This window comes from Erinaceus europaeus, chromosome 9, assembly GCF_950295315.1.
Source record: "Erinaceus europaeus chromosome 9, mEriEur2.1, whole genome shotgun sequence".
Classification (NCBI taxonomy): domain Eukaryota; kingdom Metazoa; phylum Chordata; class Mammalia; order Eulipotyphla; family Erinaceidae; genus Erinaceus; species Erinaceus europaeus.
Genome location: NC_080170.1, coordinates 123,968,779 through 123,991,494, shown reverse-complemented (window position 1 = coordinate 123,991,494; position 22,716 = coordinate 123,968,779).

Genomic DNA, 22,716 nt, shown 5'->3' with positions numbered 1-22,716 from the left:
AAATCCAAAACCTCTCTGGTGACTCTAGAAAAAAGAAGTCTATTGAGTTAACAGCTATTGTGATTTCCCTGGCCAGTATTTATTATTATTATTATTTTCAGATAGAAATGGACAGAGCCAGGGATGGGTGGTGGCATGACCACTTGAGCACACATGTTAACTTGTGCAAAGGCCTGGGTTCAAAGCCCTGGCCCTCACTTGCAGGAGGGAAGCTTCACGAGTGGTGAGGCAGGTCTATAGGCATCTCTGTATGTCTTTCCTATTCTGTCTCCCCGTCTCCTCCCAATTTCTCTTTGTCCTATCAAATCAAAAGGAAGAAAAAGAAAAAAAAATTGGCCACTGGGAGCAGCGGATTCACTTTAGAGGCACAAAGCCCCAGCAATAACCCTGGTGGCAATTATAAGACAGACAGAAAAAGGCAAAGGGATGGAGGCAGAGAGGGAAAGACATACAGCACCACAAACCCCCCTTCGTGCAGCGAGGGCTGGGCTCGAACCCGGGTCACGCACCTGACAGAGCAGAACCTGGCTGAACTCACCTCGTGGCTTCTCCTTGGGGTCTCTGCAGGCAGACTCCATCTCCCCAAACCCATCTCTCTGTGCCCGAGATGCTTTAGGATCTGCTCACCCTTTGGCCAGACACCGTGAATGTCTGTGACGGGAAGGCGATCGTCTGCTCATCTTGTCTCTGGGCCCACGTGCTGCAGACCTCAGCGGGGGCGCAGGCTGCTGGAGAGACAGTGGGTGAGGCGCGGACGCGTGAGCGTGGCACTGCCATGCCCGAGGCTGTTGGCGTCTCTTTCCCTCTGTGGTCCTTTTGTTGTGACGGAACAAAGTCGCCAAGCCCCGTGCTTTGCTCACGTGAGCAGCTGCCCCTGTAGCCCACAGGATCTGGGTTCCACAGTTCCAGACACTTCTCTCAGTGACGAGATGGAAGACGGCCATTCATCCGTCCATCATTCTGCAGGGGCGCCTGGGTGGGTGAGGGGGAGCCTGGCACCATGCCCAAGTCTCCTTGGGAGAAAATCAGAGTTACAGACATGCCTCAGTGCTCCAGGGGGAAAGATGGATCTTTTCCTCATGTGGGGGCACCAAGGCAAAGCCTCCAGACCCTCTCCAGAGCCATCATGGCTGTGTGCTTTCCAGATCATATGGAGAGCAAAGTAACAAGAACAAGAATTATACATGATTAGCATATTCAGTGCAAATAGATGGTCCAGTTACACCCTCCTCCCCGCTGCAAGTTATGACAAGCCTGAACAAAATGGGGGATATCTTTGATACCTGATCACACACTAAGTTACCCCAAAGAGGATGATTCTGGAGGTTTGGGTGGTGGTGCACCTGTTTAAGCACATAGTACTAAGGTCCTGCAAGGACCTGCACAAGGATCCGGGTTTGAGCCCCGACTCCCCACCTGCATGGGGGTCATCACTTTACAAGCCATGAAGCAGGTCTGCAGGTGTCTCTCTTTCTCTTTCACTCTCTGTCTCCCCCTCCTCTCCCAATCTCTTTGCTCTATCCAATAAAATGGAAAAATTAAAAAAAAAAAGGCTTCCAGGAGCAGTGGATTCATAATGCTGGCACAGAGAGAAAGAAAGAGAGAAAAAGAGAGAGAGAGAGGATGATTCTGAGTGTCACCCTCTGTTCCTGTTAGGCAAGGGATGCTACCAGTCTCTCTTCTGTTCTGAGGAGCCTTCAGGCTCTGGGGTTTGCCGAAGTCCCTGGAGGTTCCCAAAGCTTACATGGGACTTAGTTATGCTTCTCTCTGGCTGGGTCTCACAGGGGCCGGTGGGCTGGGGTTTGTCAGACGGATGAGGGAGCCAGTTCTGCTCTTCCTCTGAGGCAATCGTGGCCCCTGGGGCAGGGCCTGGAGGGGATTCTCAAGATGGCAGGTGCGTGTGGGAAAAGTCACTGAGGCTCAGGGATCCCAGCAAGGCTTCTTCTTCTAGCGTTTGCCCTTCTTCCATAGCCAGTCAACAGGGTCAGGTTGAGCCTGATGTAAAGTTTCGAGACCTCCTTTGAATCTGGAGAGGTGGCAGTCGTTGACTATGTGGGTCATAGTCTGTCTGTAGCCGCAGGGGCAGTTCGGGTCGTCTCTGACTCCCCAGCGATGGAACATAGCGGCGCACCGGCCATGTCTTGTTCGATAGCGATTGAGGAGGGCCCGATCATAACGTGCTAGGTCAAAGCCGGGTTGACGCTCGCAGGGGTCTGTGATGAGGTGTTTGTTCTTTACCTCAGCTGACTGCCAACTCTGTTTCCAAGAGTCTGGAACAGAGAAGTTCAGTGTAGGCGTAGGGGACCAGATTGGGTGACGAGACGTCAAGCGTTGGACAGGGTGGGCGAAGATATCCGCGTATATTGGCAGGTCCGGTCGAGCGTAGATATGGGAAATAAACTTAGATGATGCCGCATCCTGACAAATATCTGGCTGGGCGATGTTGCTAAGAACTGGCAGCCATGGAACCGGGGTGGAACGGATGGTTCCAGAAATGATCCTCATGGAGGAATATAATTTGGAATCGACCAAGTGGACATGGGGGCTACGGAACCATCCTGGGGCACAGTATTCTGCAGTGGAATAGCATAATGCCAGAGAGGATGATCATAGTGTGGAAGTGCTCGCACCCCATGAGGAGCTGGCCAGTCTTGCAATGATGTTATTCCTCGGCAAAACACAGGTGTCCGGAAGGTCCCCTGTGGACTAGTTTTTAATTCAGGGAATGTTGTTTTAATTGCCATTTTAAAAACATTTAAGTCTCCTGGGGTGTAGCAGGCATAGGGGGCTGGGTGCAGGGAGTGGCCTCCAGTTAGCACTCTGGGGAGGTTGAGCTGCTGGCTCAGACATCACTGTGAGAAGCAGGTCCTCTGGGAATTGCAGGCTTTCCAGGGTTACTCCCACAAGGAGCTTTATCCTTCTTTTAAAAATATTTTTATTTTATTTTAATGAGAGAGAGACAGAGAGAGAGAGAGACAGAGAGAGAGAGAGAGAAACACACAGAGACCAGAGCACTGCTCAGCTCTGACTGATGGTGGTGCTGGGGATTAAAACTGGGACCAGACCGCCGAGCCTGAAGCCCTGCTCCACCATTTGTGAAGCTACCCCCCGAAGGTGGGGAGCAGGAGGTTGAACCAGGCCCTTCACACACAATCACGTGTCCGCACTACTGGGCGTGCTGTCACCTGATCATTGATTTGTGACGGGGGTTTCACTCAAATGCAGTTTTTGAGACGCTCCTCTGGCTGTGTGTGGAATGCTTTAGAGACGACCCCACCCCACCCCATAAAATGCTTTCTTTTATCATCATCGTCATCATCATCATCATCATTTATTGATTGGATAGAGACAGAAATCAAGAGGGAAGGGGGAGATAAAGAAAAGAGACAGAGAGACATCTGCAGTCTTGCTTCACGACTCGTAAAGTTTTCTCCCCTGCAGATGGGGACTGGGGGCTCGAACCTGGGGCCTTTTGCATTGCATGCACTGGAATAGGTATGCCACCCACCCAACCCCATAAAAGGCTTTCTCTGTGGCTGCCGGGAAGTCCACCCTGAGTGAGCTGTTGGTCTCTTCTACTGAGTAACGGCACCTGGCCAAGGACTCAGCCTGCTGGCCGGCATGTGCTAACCCCAGCTTCTCTGCCTCAGGAGTCCAGGCTTATGTTAGCGGGGTGCTGCATGCAGGATGTTCCCCAGATGAAGCTGGGGAAGCAGCCAGAGCCTGGCTGTCCTCCAAGGCTGGGGTCCTTGTCCCAGTGCCTGGCTGTGGGTGGAATGCAGTTTCTTTACTTACAGGGCTTGTGTCCATTTCCTCTCTGACGGTTGCTCAGGGACACCTTGACATTTAATTTTCTCCTTGCAAGATGGCTTAATGCTTCTTTTTAACTTATTTTTATGAGCTACAGAGGGAGAAGAAGGGAGCAAGAGAGCGAGACCAGAGCACTACACAGTTCCGTCTGGTGGCGGTACTGGGAATTGAACCTGGGGCCTTGGGCTTGCAAGTCTTGACTCAGCCATGGAGCCATTTCCCCAGAATAGGATCTTTCAACTCTCAGAGGCCCCTTAAAGTCCTGGCCACACAGGGACCTTCTCCCTAAGGCATTTGGTCCCTTTCTGAACCAATAGGGGAGTTTCTCTCTCTCTCCTCATCTCTCTGACTTCCTCTAAGTCCTCACCTGATTAGACCAGACCCACCATAGGATAATCTCTGCTTTTTATTATTTAAATTGATTTAATCATGACTGACAAGATTGTAGGATAACAGGGGGTACAACTCCAGACAGTTCCCACCACCAGAGTTCTGTGTCCCATTCCCTCCATTGGAAGCTCCCCTATTCTTTATCCCTCTGGGAGTATGGACCAAATTTTTTTGTGGGGAGCAGAAGGTGTAAGGTTTGGATTCTGTAATCACTTCTCCATTGGACATGGGCGTTGGCAGGTGGATCCACCCCCCCCCCCCCAGCCTGTTTCTGTCTTTCCCTAGTGGGGCTCTGGGGAGGGGAGGTCATTTGCCAGGGAAGTCAGGTTGGCGTCATGGTAGCATCTGGAACTTGGTGGCTGAAAAGCATTAAGATATAAAGCAGGACAAATTGTTTAATAATAGAGAAGATGAGATTTGGGGTCTCTGTTTTAGAAAAAGCTAGGAAGTCTATCTAAGGTATATTCCCTGCTTTTTAGGGACTCCAGGTCAAGTGATTAGAAGTCTTTGTTACATCTCAGCACCTCCTTTTGCCTCAGAAGGTAACCTAAGCACAGGAGGGAGGGCTGGCGGCTCTGCTCACCCTCAGCTGGGGTGGGTTCTGTGGATCAGCAGGGAGTGCACCCCAGACCAGGGCGGTTCATTCTGCCTACATACCCTGGAGGGACATTCTGTCTTCTGTCTTCTGTCTTTTTGTTTGTTTGTTTGTTTTTTGCCTTCTGGATTATCGCTGGGGGTCATTGCCAACACTATGAATCCACTGCTCCTGGCAGACATTTTTTCCATTTTATTAAATAGGACAGAGAGAAATTGAGAGGGGAGGGGAAGACAGAGGGGAGAATGAGAAATATAGACACCTGCAGACCTGCCTCACCTGCAGGTGGGGATCCAGGACTTGAACTCTGATCCTTGTGCAGGTCCTTCCACTTAGTACCATGCATGCTTAACCGGGTGTGCCATCGCCCCACCCCCATCTTCTGGTATTTCCTGGACTTCTCTGGCCCATGAAAAACAAAAGCTTTCCTGTCAGATCTGAGGGCTTTTATTATTTTTTCTTTTCTTTTCTGGGTCTCTGTGTTGGTTTATTACATTTTTAAAATTTTTTAAATTTGTGATGAATATCGGGTTACAGAGTAATAAGATGACAGGGTCGGGGTCCATACCACACTCACCACCACAGTTCTGTGTCTGCCCTCTCCCAGCCTCCAGAGGGTAACACCAGAGTTTTCACAAGGTTTACAAACAGTTGACTTGCTTCTGTTTTTTTTCTCTCTCTCAAGCTCATATGTATCAGATCTCTAGATTCCACACATGAGTGAAGCCATCTGGTAGTTGTCTTCAGTCTCTTTACCTATTTCTCTAGGTAAACTTCTAATCTCCAGTTCCATCAGTTCTGTCCCAAAGGGCACAATATCACCTTTTTTTTTTTTTACTGCAGAGTAGTATTCCCTGGAGTATATACCCAATAACTTCATCTGTGGATGGGCATTTAGGCTGCTTCCACTCTGTTGCTATTGAGAATAATGCAGCTGTGAACACAGGGATGCATGTGTCCTTTAAAATGAGTGTTTGCATAAATTCTAAGCTTGGGAGAGGGACAGTGAGTAAAAGTCCTGGTAAGATCATGAGTAACAGAGGATCACCTGAGAATGCAGTAAGACTAGACGAGGATTACTTTGGGAACCCACCAAGTCACAGCCACCAAGTTGCAGATGTTACAGTGATTCCATTCTGACTTCCCCGGGCAGATGACCACACCAGTGTGTCCCGGAACCTCTTCTCCCCGGAGCTCTGCCCCACTAGGGAAAGACAGAAACAGGCTGGGGGTGCGGATCCACCTGCCAACACCTATGTCCAGTGGCGAAGCAATGACAGAAGCCAGACCTTCCACCTACTGCTCCCCATAATGATCCTGGGTCCAGACTCCCAGAGGGATAAAGAACAGGGGATCTGTGGTCTGGAAGGTGGTGCAGTGGATTAAGCACTGAACCCTCAAACATGAGGTCCTGAGTTTGACCCCCGGTAGCACATGTACCAGAGTAATGTCTGGTTCTTTCTCTCTCTCCTCCTATCTTTCTCATTAATAAATAAATAAAGTCATAAAAAAAAAGAATAGGGGAGCTTAGAGTGGAGGGGATGGGATACGGAGTCTGCCAGTGGGAACTGTGTGGAATTGTAGCCCTCTGTCCTACGGTCTTGTCATTCATTATTAAATCAATAAAAAATACTTTCACCTTAAAAAAATTAGTGTTTGCACCTTAAAGTCCTTTAAATAAGGAACAGTTTGCTTATTTGTTTATTTTTCTGACAGCAGCTGAGACCGGAGTGCCACTCAGCTCCTGGGAGCATGGAGGGTCTTCTGCCTGGGGCCGCATGCCTTCAGGGCCTGGCTTTCCTCTGCAGAGCCTGCCCAGGCCGGTCAGGGGTCTGTGCTTTCTGCCCTTATTTGCCGAACTATTTCCTTACTTATTGACACAGAGAGAGAGAGAGAGAGAGGCCTTGGCACCAAACCTCCCTTCAGTGCAGTGAAAACTGTTCACAGACTAATGCAGCGCACTACCAAGTGAGCTATTTCCCTGGTCTTTTGTTGCTTTCTTTCTTTCTTTTTTTTTTTTTTCATTTTGGCTTTGTTTTGAGAATCTTAATCTAACCAACCTGCGGGAGATGTAAGGGCTAAGTTTTCTTTTCTTTCTTTTTTTTTTTAAAGGCTTTTCTTTCTTTTATTGATTGATTTCCTTTTTTGCCCTTGTGGTTTTATTGTTATAGTTATTACTGATGTCGTCATTGTTGGATAGAACAGAGAGAAATGGAGAGAGGAGGGGAAGACAGAGAGAGGGAAAGAAAGACAGACACCTGCAGACCAGGTTCACTGCCTGTGAAGCGACTTCCTTGCAGGTGGGGAGCTCGGGGGCTCGAACCAGGATCCTTTTGCTGGTCCTTGCGCTTTGTGCCATGTGCGTTTAACCTGGTGCCCTACCGCCCGACTCCCATCTTTCTTTCTTTTTTTCTTTCTTTCTTTTAAAAGATGTTATTTACTTATGAGAAAGATAGGAGGAGAGAGAAAGAACCAGATATCACCCTGGTACGTGTGCTGCCAGGGATCGAACTCAGGACCTCATGTTTGAGAATCTAATGCTTTATCCACTGTGTAACCTCCTAGACCACAGGGCTAACTCTTCATTGTGATTTATATACTTTTTTTTAAGAAAAATTTTTTAAAGAATTTTATTTACTGAGGCTGGGTGTTGGCACATCCAGTTGAGGGCACATATCAACATGGGTAAAGACCCAGGTTCAAGTCCCTACTCCCCACCTGCAGAGAGGATCCTTCATGAGTGGTTAAGAAGACCTACAGTTGTCTTTCAATATCTATCTATCTATCTATCTATCTATCTATCTATCTATCTATCATCTATCTATCTATCTATCTATCTCCCTTTCTCTCTGTCCTGTCAGATAAAAATAGAAAAAAAAAAAGGGGGAAAAATGGCTGCCAGGAACGTGGATTTGTAGTGCAAGCACCAAGCTGTGGCAACAACCTTGAAGGAAAAAAAAAGAATTTGATTTATTAATGAGAAAGACAGGAGAAGAGAAAGGAAGAACCAGCCATCACACTGGTCCATGTGCTGCCAGAGATTAAACTCGGGACCTCATGCTTGATAGACCAATGCTTTTTCCACAGGACAACTTCCCAGACCATGATGTATACACTTTCTATTCTATTTTAAAGAAGTAATCCATAATATTTTAAAGATATTTTATCAGCTTGAAACAGAGAAAAACAGATAAAGGGGGAAGCTAGTAAAGGGGAAGAAAGAGACACTCACAGCACCGTTTCACAGCTTGTGAAGCTTCCCCCCTGCAGGTGGGGAGCAGGGTCTTGAACCAGGGTCCTTGCTCATGGTGGTGCCTTCGCTGGATGCACCACCCTGCCCCCAAATACCACAAAGTTTTCTGTGTGTATTTTTTTAGCAAAATCTTTGGAAGAGAAATTCAGCCGCAGTTGTACATACTGCCCACACATTTAGGATGCTAACTTTAAATTATCTTCCTTGCAGCTGGACAAAGGCTTTGGCGTCTAAGAAGATGCATAATAAACATACGCATGCTTCCAGTGGATAAATAATGAAAGTTTATCTGGAGCCTTCAGAGAAGATGCGAATACACGATGCCTTAGGCTAGGGATTTGAGTCACTCTTATTAAGATGTCTCATGTTGGCAACATGATACAGAAATTCACTGTGATTTCTCTTAAACCTCCCACCAGTATTAAAAAGTAACAACAACAAAAACATCTCATGCTTATTCCACAGTGGATACATGTGGTCAAATTAGCTCAGGCAGTCTTGCGGAAAACACAGCTTACATTTTGTGGTTTCTGTCTCCCCAGATAGTCCATCTTATCATAAAGTCCCAGTCCCACAGAATCACAGCCTAGCGGCTAGAGAAATAGTTTAACTGCTCGAGCATCAGATGTATGTGCTTGGGGCTCCAGCTTCCGGCTCCACAACTGGAGTCCTCTGGCTTTTTTTTTTTTTCCACTCCACCCTCCCATGTGGAATCAATAAAACAATCCTCGAAAAAGGATCACAGTACAAAATAACTCAGACAGAGACAAACAGATCAGTGAAATAAGAGAAGGCCACGCACAAATCTGATAGAGGTGACTTTCTGGTGTGTTCAGAAATGACAGTGGAGCTTGGTGCTTGGGAAGAATGAACCACTTCGTAAGTAGATTTAGAACACATGAAAACTTATGTTAAAAACAAAAGAGAAAACACATTGAAATGCCCCATGAACCACACACAAATATCAGTTCCAGCCCCGACAGAGCAAGACCATCAGTTTTACTCGACACAGCAAACCCATGACAATGTGTGAGGACGTGAGTTCAAGACCTGGTTGGTCCCCCCTGCAGGTGCGATATTTCACAACATTGCGGGAGTCTCTGTTTTTATCTCGTTCTCTTTCTCTTTGTCTCTACAAGAACAAAAGGAAAGAAAGAAAAATAAAGAAAAAAGAATAAAGAGAAGAAAAGGTCACCTTTTGCAGGCATCCAGCATCAGTGATAACTCTGGTGGCATAAATAAATAAATAAATAATCCCACACAGTTAAGGACTAAAATTTAAATTGTAAAGGTATAAAGATTTCTTTTAAGATACTATATAGAAAAATACCTTCAAGGGTAGGAGTGGATAGCATAATGGTTATGCGGACTGTCATGCCTGAGGTCTAAAAATTCCAGGTTCAATCCCCTGTACCACCATAAGCAGGAGCTGATTAGTGTTCTGATAAAAAACAACAACAACAAAAAAAACAAATGAAAAGAAGCAGAAAAATCACTTCATGCCTTTGAAATGCCACAATTTAGTTACAAGATGACATAAAAGCTAAAACAGTAAAAGACACAATGATACAATTTTCTGTATTAAAAGTTGTCTGGGAGAATGTCTTATATCAACACACCAGGAAGTGACAGGTGTTGGCGAGGTTGCGGAGAGAAGGGGACTCTGCCCCATTGCTGGTTGGAACACAGACTGGGGCAGCCGCTGTGGAAGGCTGCATGGAGAGTCTTTAAACAAATGAAAATGGAATGACCTTATGACCCAGCAATACCACTCTTAGGCATTTATCTAGTGGGCATTCATGCATTAATTAGAAGGGTCATATGCATATGTGGAGGCCAGGCGGTGGTGCAGCTGGCTAAGTGCACATACTGGAGTGAGCAAGGACATGGATTCAAACCTCCGGTCCCCATCCCCAGGGGAGGAGTTCACAAGTGGTGAAGCAGGGCTGCAGGTGTCTCTCTGTCCCTCTGCCTCTCTATCTCCCCCTCTTCTCTCCACATCTCTCTGTCTCTATCCAATAAGAAATAAATAAAAATATAAAAGAAGGGACACAGCAGCCCTGTGTTCACTGCTGCATTATTCACAACAGCCAAAGAGCGGAAGCAGCCTTGATGCCCAACCACAGATGACTGGGTAGAGAAGTTATGGGTTATAGACTCTGTGGAATACTACTCAGCCATCAAAAAAATGAGATTGTGTCCTTTGGGACAAAATGGATGGAACTGGAGATGATGATATTTAGAAATTCAAAAAAGAGATGAAAGACAACTACCAGATGGTTTCACTCAACGTGGAAACTAGAGATCTGATTCACTAAAGCTTGTAAAACAAACAGACAAAAAACAGAAGTAAGCTAGCTGTTTCTAAGCCTTATGTGGACTCTGGTTGTTCCTTTTGGGAGGTGGGAGATGGAGACACAGAACTTTGGTCATGGGTGTGATGTGGAACATACATTACAATCTTATAATCTTGTAATATATCTTATAATCATACTATTAATGACAAGTGAAGAAATAAAAATAAAGAAGTGTCATTCAAGGGACGTGAAATGACAAAGTGCTTGCTCAGAGAATATATTTGCAATCTGTATAAATGGCAAAGCAGTAGCTCCCAGTGAACAACTAGTATAAAATAAAAATAAAATTCAGTGGAAAAAATATGCAATAGAATTGAGCAGCTCACTTTCCTGTTGGGCAAGTGATGCGAGAGAGAGAGATGACACAGGAATGGAGCTCATGGCATTGGCCGATCAATTCTTTATTCATCGGAGCACCCCAGAGCTGGTGGTAGCACACCTGGTTAAGCGCACATGGTGCAAAGCGTAAGAGCCGGCATCTAGATCCTGGTTCGCCCACACACCCTCCTTGAGGCCAGGAAAACCAAGAAACAAATTAGAAGTGGAAGTGGCTTGACAATACCATACTTGGTTAGGAAAGGGGTGGAGAAAGGTAAAAAGGGACTGGGAAAGGTAGGGACTTCCTTAGCAACTGTTGCGAGGGGTTTAACTGGTAGAATTAAAAATACCCTGCAGGCAAGGAGGGTCTTGAGGGTAGAATAAGAATATATCAAATGAGCAGAATGGGTGGGGGAATAGGGAAGAGACCTTAAGTCATTTGTTAAACAAAGCAGAACATTGATATGTAGATAATAAGAGAGCTGCTGTTATATCAAGGAATGCAGGGTGAAGCAGGGGGAGCTGGCTTAATGTTTTAAGGAATGCCAAGCCCCTGGAGGCAGAAAAATGCAGGGTTTCTGGAGGCGGGGAGTGCAAACTGAGACCTGTATTTTCTCCCCAGCTCAACCTTAACAAGAGTGAGTCTGACAGGGATATTCGTTTCCTCAGTTCTCCATTTTTTCAGTGGGAAAAGCCTCACCACACTCAACCTGGTACTCACAGTATTCCCAGCACTTCCCAAGCATGGGAATAGGATTGACAATATATGTATCAACACTACTCAAGAAGGGGAGATAGCACAATGGTTATGCAAGTGACTCATACCTGAGGCTCCAAAGTCTCAGGTTCAATCCCCTGCACCACCATAAACCAGAGCTGAACAGGGCTCTGGTAAAACAAACAAACAAAAAACACTGCTCCAGTTCAAGGTAACCATGATGTGTGAATTACAAACAAAATGATGTCTACTCAAGAAAAAGTCCAACTGAGATCTATGATGGAGAAAACATTAAAGAAAGTGAATCCTCTCACTACCAGCTGAACGGGTATCATCTTTTTGCAAAATAGTTTGATCATCTCTGTTTTTTTTTTCCTTTTCTAGAAAAGAGCAAACATATACCTAAAATTCTGTTAGGGAAATTCCATCGGAAACTAGAGCTTCCCACAAGTCCACAGGGACCTATGAACCACAGCATGTTTCCAGGATTGTAATAATAAAAACTGGAAAAAAAAAAAGAGCCCATCAACCTCAGACTAGATAAGGCAATCTTGTTGGACCCACTCAATAGAAATACACAGAACAAATAGTGAGAGGTTTGAACCTACCAGTGAGTAGGGCCGGGTGGTGGCGCATCTGGTTAAGTGTCTACGTTCCAGTGCGCAAGGACCCAGGTTCAGGCCCCTGATTCCCACCTGCAGGGGGGATGCTTCATGAGTGCTGAAGCAGGGCTTCTGGTGTCTCTCTGTCTCTCTATCTCCCCATCTCCTCTTAATTTTTCTCTGTTCTATACAGTAAAAAAACAGAAAGAAGTGGTGTTGGGTGGTGGCACACCTGATAACGCACACACAGTACCAAGCACACAAGGGTCTGTGTTTGAGCCCCCAGTTCCCCATCTGCAGGGAGGAAGCTTCATGAGCCATGAAGCAGGTCTGCAGGTGTCTCTCCCTCTCCAGCTTCCCCTCCTCTCTCAATTTCTTTCTGTCCTGTGCAATAGAATGGAAAAAAGGTCTCCAGGAGCAGTGAATTCATAGTGTTGGCACTGAGCCCGAGCAGTAACCCTGGAGGCAAAAGAAAAATAAATTAAAGAATTAAACATATCTTTTCATTAAAAAAAGAAAGAAGGGAGTCAGGTGGTAGTGCAGTGGGTTAAATGCAGGTAGGGTGTAAGGATCCCGGTTTGAGGCCCTGGCTCCCCATCTGCAGGGGAGTCACTTTACAGGCCAGGCGGTGAAGCAGGTCTGCAGGTGTCTGTCTTTCTCACCCCCTCTCTGTCTTCCCCTCCTCTCTCCATTTCTCTCTGTCCTATCCAACAACAATGACATCAATAACTATAACAATAAAACAACAAGGGCAACAAAAGGGAATAAATACATAAATAAAAACTAAAAAAAATTAAAAAGAAAAATTATATAGAAAGAAAAGAAATATTCTCTAAAAGTGATAGATTCATTGTGCAGGTACCTAGTCCCAGCAACAACCTTGTTGGCAAGAAGAAATAAAATAAGAAAAAATAAAATAAAATAGATTTCCAGGGCCAGGGAGGTAGCTCAGCCTGTTAGAGGTGCAGCCCATAGGCTTGAGGCTCCAGGGGCCTCGAGTTCAATCTAGGTTACACCATAAGCCAGAGCTGACCAGCGCTCTGGTACCTCTTGTGCTGTCTCTCATAAATCAATCAATCAACAGTCAAGTAAAAAGGACCCATGATTTTAAATGAAAGTGAATTATTTTCAGGTGCTTCTGGTTGCTGGGTACCCATTAGAGGTTGCCCATGTGTGGAGGAAGGGAAGGAGACTCTGTTGGAATGAATCTATTGCTCCGGGAACAGTTATTGGAGGAGAGAGGAGATGGAGGAGAGGAGTTCAGAAACCCAACCCACTGGTCAGCAAGCTAAATGGGCCAATACCCCGTTAGTAAAGGCCACAGCGATTCTCCCCTCCCACCTCCTCCCAGTGACAATTAATAGATGTCCCTGTTACTCTTCTCTAGTGTGGGCATTTAACTCTAGAGCTTTGGGGTGAAGCGAGGGAGAGGGAGGCTGGGGCTGGCACACTGGGGTGAGCAAACACGTCAGAATAAGCAAGGACCCGGATTCAAGCCCCAGGTCCCCACCTGCAGGGGGAAGCTTCATAAACCGTGAAGCAGGTCTGTAGGTCTCTTTCTCTCTCTCTCTCTCTGTCTCTCTCTTCCCCACTCCAGTGTTATTGCTAGAGCTTGGTGCCTGCAGTATGAATCCACTGCTCCTGGAGGCTATTTTTTCCCCTTTTGTTGCCCTTGTTGTTTATTGTTGTTGTTGTTATTGCTGTTGTCATTGTTGGATAGGACAGAGAAAAATCGAGTAAAGAGGTGAAGACAGAGAGGAGGAGAGAAAGACACCTGCAGACCTGCTTCACCACTTGTGAAGTGATCCCCCTGCAGATGGGGAGCCAGGTGCTCGAACCGGGATCCTTATGTTGGTCCTTGCTCTTTGAGCCATGTGCATTTAACCTGCTGTGCTTCTGCCTGGTCCCCTAGTTTTCATTTCTTTGTTTTTATCCCAAAGATATATAGATGAAGTGTAAAAGGGGAAGAAGAAGGAGGAGGAGGAGAAGGAGGAGAAGGAGAGGAAGGAGGGACCCACTTTGATTCCATTCAGCTGACACTGCTGCTCCTGGCATCCTCATTCACCTGGCTCGTGGAGAAGTCCCAGGGGCTCAGAGAGTGGGAGCCACCCAGGACAGGGCACAGAGCTCAGCAGGATGGAAGCTGTTCACGCTGGAGTTCTGTGGGGGGAGCTGACTTCCCTGCCTGACACCACTAGAGATTAGAGACACCATCACCCGCCAGGACCTCTCAGCCCCTCCCTCCACCAAGTCCCCTCCTTGCCGTCTTTTCCCAGAGTTCTTTACTTTGGTGCAAGACACCAAACCCAGTCCAAGTTCTGCTTGGTGTTTCCACTTTCTGATTTATTCCTCAACTTCTGCCCATGAGTAAGATCATCCCTTATTCATGTTGGGCCTTAAAGCCATCCCCCCTGCTCTGCTTACATAATCATTGTTTTGCCTGTGTCAGTTGTGGCCAGGTGTCAGGCTGCGCTGTGGAGAAGAGAGAGAGAGAGGAGGTCCAGAGCAAATGGGGTACACGAATCTTTATTATAGGATTGGGGGGGGTGGCTCAGGCCACGTGGAGTCAGCCAACAATGGCCGTCCCCACTACCTCACCACCAGGCAATAAGGAGAGGGCACTGAGAGAGAGAGAGAGCTGAGAGAGAGAGCATGGGAGGAAGTGAGAGAGCTTTTATTGGGCAACAACTAGGGGTGACGTGTGGGGGGCAGGATTGGTTGAAGGGGGCACTGCTAGGATTTCGTGGGGCGTGGTAAAGCCTGGGGGCAGAAACTGCATCAGAATAACTCCTCAGCATCAGCCTGAAAGATCCCAACCACGTTATCCCCTCAGGGTGTTGCTAATGCAGTTAAAACCATCGCAACAGTTGCTAAGGACACTTCCACCTTGCCAGCATGCCTTTTTGCCTCTCTCCACCCCCTTTCCTAGCCATTTCCATTTCCAACTTGCCACTTCCAGTTTTTACCCTATAAAACCCGCTGCTATTCCAATTTCGCTCCTTTTCTTTTTCGTGTCCTGACCCTGAGAAGACCTGGAGAAGGGCTGCTGCACATAGTGGGAGGCGGCCATTTTGCTAGCTCCACGTGGCCTAAACTGCTGTGCTCACACTCAAATCTGGGGCGTCTGCATAAATAAAGATTTGCCTTCCTGCTCCTCCACGAGTTCCTGGTCTCTTCTCTTTCCCCCGCAACACAACCTGACATATCATCCTTCTCTTTCTGACTTATCACACTTCACAGGATTCTTTCAAGCTCCATGCAAGAGGAGGTAAAGATAATTCATCACTCTTTTATCTTAATAGTTCATTTATTTTTATGGAGAAATACAGAGAGAAAGACACAGAGAGAAACACTAGAGCCCTGCTCAGCTCTGGAGGATGGTGGCGCTGGGAATTGAACCAGGGACCTCAGAGCCTAAGTTTATCTTTTTTTTTTTTGTAGAACCATTATACTGTCTCTTCAGCCTGAGTACTATTATTATTTAATATTTTCTTTGCTTTTAAGATGATAAAGAGATATCAAAAAAGAAACTCAATGACCAGAGCCCTGCTCAGCTCTAGTTGATAGTGGTGCTGGGACCTCAGAACTTCAGCCATGAAATCTTTTTACAGAACCATTATGCTCATTGACATCATCATTCTTCACAGCTGAGTAGTATTCCATTGTATATGTACACCGTGACTTTCTCAGCCACTCCTCTCTTGTTGGACACCTGGGTTGCATCCAAGTTTGGGCTATTACAAATGGTTTTGCTGTGTATTTCTTAGTGAGTGTGCATGCGTGTGTGTGTGTGTGTGTGTGTGTGTGTGTCAGAGAGAGAGAGAAAGAGAGAGAGCTGTAATGTAGTATTCACATGTGTGAATCCTGTTAACTGAAACACCATTGCAGAGAAGAAAAAAAAAAAAACAGTGGGAAAAGGAACTTTGAAATGTCTGAACAGGGAGGGAAGATGGGAAACAAAGCAGCAGTTTGGAAGGCAGGGAAGCTGGTCTGTTTGCAAGGTCAGGGAGACCTTGACAGCAGCGTCTCATAGCAGGAAGTCCTGCCCCTTACTTGGAAATGCTCAAGTGGTGGGCATTGATAGCAAAGTGTTTTCCCTCTTGCTCATAACTTCTGAGGGCTCCTATTCCTCCAGGTGAAAGGAAGTGCAAATCAGGGCTTAGTGGCTCTTTATATTGGAAGGACTTTTGGGGACTTTTATCTAGGAGGGGTTGGGAGTTACAAAAAAAAAAAGGCTGAAGAAAATTCCTTAAGGACCATCCTAGTTCAACTCAAAGGAAAAACATTGTTTTCCTACTGCAGAACAGGAAACCCCTTATCACCACCCCGCCCAAGTCACTCACTGTCTTCTGTGGTCTCTGTTTCTCTGCGTGTGTCTCTGCGATTTTGTGTGTCTGTGTAATTTTGTGTGTGTGTGTGTGCTTTGGTATGTCTGTGTATGTGTGTGTGTGTGTGTGATTTTTTTGTATGTGTGTGTGTGTGATTTTATGCATCTCTGTGTGTATCTGTGTAATTTTTGTGTCTTTGTGTGGGATTGGATATTATTTATGTCCCTAGGAATGTGCATATGTGTCCCTTTATCTGTGTGTGTACCTTGGTGTCCACCAGCCCATGTCTCTGTGTCCCTGTGTCTCTGTGGACACCCCTGTATCTACACACACACAAAGAAAGAGAGAGAGAGAGAGAACACTTCTCGGTGCCATTTTTCTTTTTCTTTTTATCCCTCCAAGGTTATCACTGCAACTCAGTGCCTGCACTAAGAATCCACTCCTCCTGGAAGCCATTTTTTTCCATTTTTATTGGATAGGACAGAGAGACATTGAAAGTGGAGGGGGAGATAGAGAGGGAGAGAGACAGACAGACACCTGCAGACCTGCTTTGCCACTTGGGAAGTGACTCCCCTGCAGGTGAGGAGCCGGGGCTTAAACCAGACCCTTGAGTAAGTTTTTGTGCTTAGTACTATGTGTGTCTAACCTGGTCTGCCACTGCCGGTCCCTCATTTCTTCTCTTGGCATCTATCTACGGGGCTGTGGAGCACCACTCTGGCTTCTGCAATACTTGGGATCTACTTCAAGACCTCATGCTTGACAGTCCACTGCCTTCCCTAATGCACCACCTCCCAGGCCTCTGACTCGGGGATTTCCAGCCCTTTTCACCCTCTTGCAAATGCTCTGGCATCGAATCATTATCACTTCCTCCTCTTCCTCCTCCCCCTCCTCCTCTTTTTTTTTTAAATATATTTTTTATTTTTATTTCTTTATTCCCTTTGTTACCCTTGTTGTTTTATTGATGTAGTTTTTGATGTCATCGTTGTTAGATAGGACAAAGAGAAATGGAGAGAGGAAGGGAAGACAGAGAGGGGGAGAGAAAGACAGACACCTGCAGACCTGCTTCACCGCCTGTGAAGCGACTCCCCTGCAGGTGGGGAGCCGGGGGCTCGAACCGGGATCTTTATGCTGGTCCTTGTGCTTTGCGCCACGTTCGCTTAACCCGCTGCGCTACCGCCCGACTCCCCTCCTCATTTTCCTCCAGGGTTGGTGCTGGTGCTCAGTGCTGGCATGAGTGCTGGTGCAATGTCTCTGATGCACAAACACAGAGAAGCCTCAAGCTGAAGCTGGTGGTGGCCCAGAATCTCTTGGTGGCAGAATGGCCCTGGGGTGACACTGGGCTCTGAACTGAACCTTGTTGTTCCACCAGGTGGCGCCAGAGCTGCATGGCTTCAGCTCAGCAGGGACTCAGTCCAGTCTGCCCTGCCTCCCCAATCCTCTGCCCATCCTCCTTCTCTCTTTCTTTAACCCAGCTCCTTCTCTCTTTCTCTCTCTTCCCTCCCTTCCCCTGCCCTCCCCTCTCCCTCTCCCTCTGAATGCCCAGCTGTCTGTCCATCCCCTGCCACTCCCTAAAGGCCAGAGCTCTGTTCTCAGACTCCTAAGCTGAACATTCACCTGCACGGCACAGTTGAACATAGAGTTCAGCATCCACTGCAGGAGTGCATCCCACCTGTCTCCAGCTCACCTGCACCTGAACAGCTCATGGGGCAGAGAATAGCCAGCCCCTGGCTCTCAGCTCACTGTTGTACTAAATACATTTGCAGACATAGAGAGAGATATATATCTTCATCTCTGCTTGCTGGGCTACAATCAGTCCATGGACTTCGGAGGGGGACAATCTCAGAGTCCCTGTCCTGTCCCAGGTCTGAAAGGTCCAGGCCTTAGAGTGCAGGGGCTGCAGGTCTTCTGGTCAAAGAACAGCAGACAACGACCTCAACAAGACCCCCGCCCTGGGATCCTCACTCCTAGGCAGGGCTGGTCTGTCTCCTGCCCACCTGCCTCCCTCCTTCTCACCGGTGTCCCCCCTGCAGGGCTCCCCCAGGATGGAGGAGAAGTGGGGCATCTACGGCTCTAGACAGCTTTCCCCTCCATCCCTGCCTGCTCCTACCAGGTCAAAGAGAAAGCCAGACGGTGGTCTCTAGGCCTGGGAAGCCCCCAGTGTGATGACTCAGAAGTCGCTGTCCACTCTGCCTCACTGCCCAGCTCTCCAGGCTGAGGGGCAGTGGCTCAGTCATCACTGAGGACTGTCCTCTTGGGAGCAGCTTCCTCCTTGCTCTTCCTTCCTCCCTCCTCCTTCCTCCTTCCTCCTTCCTCCTTCCTCCTTCCTCCTTCCTCCTTCCTCCTTCCTCCTTGCTCTTTGCCTTAGCCTGTCATGTCTGTACTCACGGGCTACAGTGCAGCTCACCTGGGTGCCAGCACCCACCTGCCCTGGCAAATCTCAACGAGTGCATCTTCCTGTGCTCCGGCGTTTATCTGCAAAGCGAGTCTCACCTGTGCTCGGGCATTTACCTGCAAAGCGGGTCTCACCTGGGCTCGGGCATTTACCTGCAGGAGCGGGTCTCACCTGGGCTCGGGCATTTACCTGCAAAGCAAGTCTCACCTGTGCTCCGGCATTTACCTGCAGGAGCGGGTCTCACCTGTGCTCGAGCATTTACCTGCAAAGCGGGTCTCACCTGTGCTCCGGCATTTACCTGCAGGAGCGGGTCTCACCTATGCTCTGGCATTTAGCTGCAAAGCGGGTCTCACCTGTGCTCCGGCATTTACCTGAAAAGCGGGTCTCACCTGTGCTCGGGCATTTACCTGCAGGAGCGGGTCTCACCTGTGCTCAGGCATTTACCTGCAGGAGTAGGTCTCACCTGTGCTCAGGCATTTACCTGCAAAGCGGGTCTCACCTGTGCTCCGGGATTTACCTGCAAAGCAAGTCTCACCTGTGCTCGGGCATTTACCTGCAGGAGCGGGTCTCACCTGTGCTCGGGCATTTACCTGCAAAGCGGGTCTCACCTGTGCTCCAGCATTTACCTGCAGGAGCAGGTCTCACCTGCAGCTCAGAACTCACCTGCATGAGTGTGTCTCAGTGAGTGCCTGCACCTGCAGCCTTGCACCTACCTGTCGCCCAGCACGCACCGCAGGAGTGCGTCTCTGCACATCTCCACCCTGGAGCATTTGCAGTGACACGGATGCCTCCGAGAGTCCACGTCTCAATCAGACGACAAATGAACGCGCTCTGATGCCAGTCGGCTGCGGTACTGAGGGGACAGCAAGCAGACGCATGGACTGGACCATGAAACAATTATTTTCTGGACTCTCAGACCAACTTGAGGTGACCAGGAAGGAAACAGGAAGGGAAGAGACAAGGGGACACGTGAGGGTGGCACAGAGTCCAAGGCAGAACACTGAACGTGTGGGTTTTCAGCAAACATCCTCATGAAAGACCACCTCAAGAAAAGAAGTCAACCATTAACACAAAATAAAAATGAAAGAGATATCAGGGAAGCCCACAGGGCCATGCTGCCACACAGGTCTCCTTTTTCTCCTTCCTTTCCTTCCTTCCTTCCTTCCTTCCTTCCTTCCTTCCTTCCTTCCTTCCTTCCTTCCTTCCTTCCTTCTCTTTTGCCTCCAGGGTTATTGCTGGGACTTAGTGCTGGCACTATGAATATATGGCTCCAGGAGGCTATTTTTTCCATTTTATTGGATAGGACAGAGGAATAGAGAGAAGGGGGCAACAGAGACAGAAAGACAGGGAGAGAGAGAGAGAGACATGCAGACCTGCTTCAATGCTCTTGAAGCAGTCCCTTTGCAGGTGGGGAGCCAGGGGCTCGAACTCTCATCCTTGTACAGGTCCCAGCAGCAGGCAAGGACCCCGTAAGCCCACCAGCGCTCGAGTCTATGCCGCTTGTGGCCAGCAGGTGGCGCTGTTGCTCCTGCAGCCAGGCAGGTGAATTGCCCGCGTCGCTTCTGCCAGGGCGCCCCCTGGCGGCCTTCGGGTTCTTTGCTTGCTCTGCACCGTTGCTTCAAAAACAATTCAAGCTTCCCCCATCAGGAATTCTGGGGCAGACTCCCAGAGGGGGGGAAATGTTAGGGGAAGGTGACCCGAGGGCTCTGAATTCCGACTCCATCAGGATCCGGAGAGAGAAGAGGGGAAGAGAAAGCATACTTGGATGTAGTCACAGGTGCAGGTGTGACTTAGAGAGGAAGAGAAGACAGGACCCTAGGAAAAAAATGGGCTAATAAATGTAAATTTAGACAGACAGTTCTAGAAATACTTGTCAACTCATATTGTGAGCGTGGGAGAACCACTGCAGTCTCCATGGGAGGGAATGGGGACACGGAACTCTGATGGCGGGAACGGCGTGGAACTGTAGCCCTGTTATCTTATAATTTTGTAAATCAATATTAGATCACTAACTGAAATTTGTTAAAAAATGCAAGCCTTTTCTGGGAAACTTAGCACTCCACCCTATCAAGGTCAGTCAGGCTTGCTTCTTTTTCTTTCTTCCTTTCTTTCTCTTTTACCTCCAGGGTTGTTGCTGGGGCTTGGTGTTGGCACTACAAATCCACTGCTCCTGGAGGCCACTTATTCCTTTTTATTGGATAGGACAGAAAGGAATTGAGAGAGGAGGGGAAGACAGAGAGGGAGAGAAAGACAGACACCTGCAGACCTGCTTCACCGCCTATGAAGTGACCCCTCTTCAGGTGGGGAGCCGGGGGGCTCGAACCCGGATGTTTGAGCTTCATACTGTGTGTGCTTAACTAGGTGCGTCACCGCCCAGACCCCTGACCTTTCGTCTACCTGCAAAGATGGTTCTAACTCTCCTAAGGGAACTTTTCTTTTGCAGAGAGAGACAGAATGGGAGAGATGCCACAGCACTGGAACTTCCTCTGGTGTTTTTGCTATTCCCATTCTTCTTCTAGCATTTGCCCTTCTTCCGTAGCCAGTCAACAGCGTCAGGTTGAGCCTGATGTCAAGTTTCGAGACCTCCTTTGAATCTGGAGAGGTGGCAGTCGTTGACTATGTGGGTCATAGTCTGTCTGGAGCCGCAGGGGCAGTTCGGGTCGTCTCTGGCTCCCCAGCGATGGAACATAGCGGCGCACCGGCCATGGCCTGTTCGATAGCGATTGAGGAGGGCCCGATCATAACGTGCTAGGTCAAAGCCGGGTTGACGCTCGCAGGGGTCTGTGATGAGGTGTTTGTTCTTGACCTCAGCTGACTGCCAACTCTGTTTCCAAGAGACTGGAACAGAGAAGTTCAGTGTAGGCGTAGGGGACCAGATTGGGTGACGAGATGTCAAGCGTTGAACAGGGTGGGCGAAGATATCCGCGTAGATTGGCAGGTCCGGTCGAGCGTAGACTTGGGAAATGAACTTAGATGATGCCGCATCCTGACGAATATCTCTGCTATTCCCATATGGTGTCAGGGTCTGAAGCTGGGCTGTGCGGACCTGACAAGCGACACGCCTTCCCACGTGAGCTGTCCCCCTGACATCCATCAAGGATGTCTTAGCTGAGGGCTGAGGCTCAGACCCAACTCGGGCTGCCCCTGTGCTTTGGACCAGGCAACCGCGAGCAGGAGTAGAGACGTGGGTGAGGGGTAGGACGTAGTTCAGCAGGAGGGGCTCCTGCTTCGCTCCGCGTGGAACCCTGGGTTTGAATCCCCACACGTGGGGCTGTCAATGTGGAAAGGTGCTGTGAGGCCTTCTCTCTCTCCCCCCTCTCCCTCTAATCCTCCATCCATCTCTCTCTATCTCCTTCTGTCCCCACCACTCTCCCTTTCTCTCCCTCTCTCTCTCCTTCCCTCTACTTCTCTTCCTCTTTCTCTATCCTCATGTCTCTCTCCATCTCTCTCTTCCTCTCTCTCTCTCTCTCTCCTTCTCTCTCCTCTCATCCTTCTCTCCTTCCATCCCTCTTTCTCATATCTCCCCATCTCTCTCTTTATATCTCTCTCTCCATCTTTCTTATTCTCTTTCTTCCCTCTCTTTCTTCTACCCCCCTCTCCCCATCTCTCTCTCCTTCCCTCTATTTCTCTCCCTCTTTATCTATCCTCATTGCTCTCTCTCCATATTTCTCTTGCTCTATCTCCATCTCTCTCTCATTCTCTCTCTTTCCTTTAATCCCTCTCTCCCTCCATCTCTTTCTCTCACATCTCCTCATCTCTCCTTCTCTTTTTATCTCTCTCTCCATCTCTCTCTTCTCTCTCTCTTCTCTCTCTCTTCCCCCTCTTCATCTCTCTTCTCCCTCCCTCCTTCCCTCCCTCTCTCTGTCCCTCTCTCTTTCTCTCACCAGGAAAAAAGAAGAGGGTTGCATGGCAGGTAAGCTGTCCCAGGAGCCTGTGCACAGCAGCCGACCGAA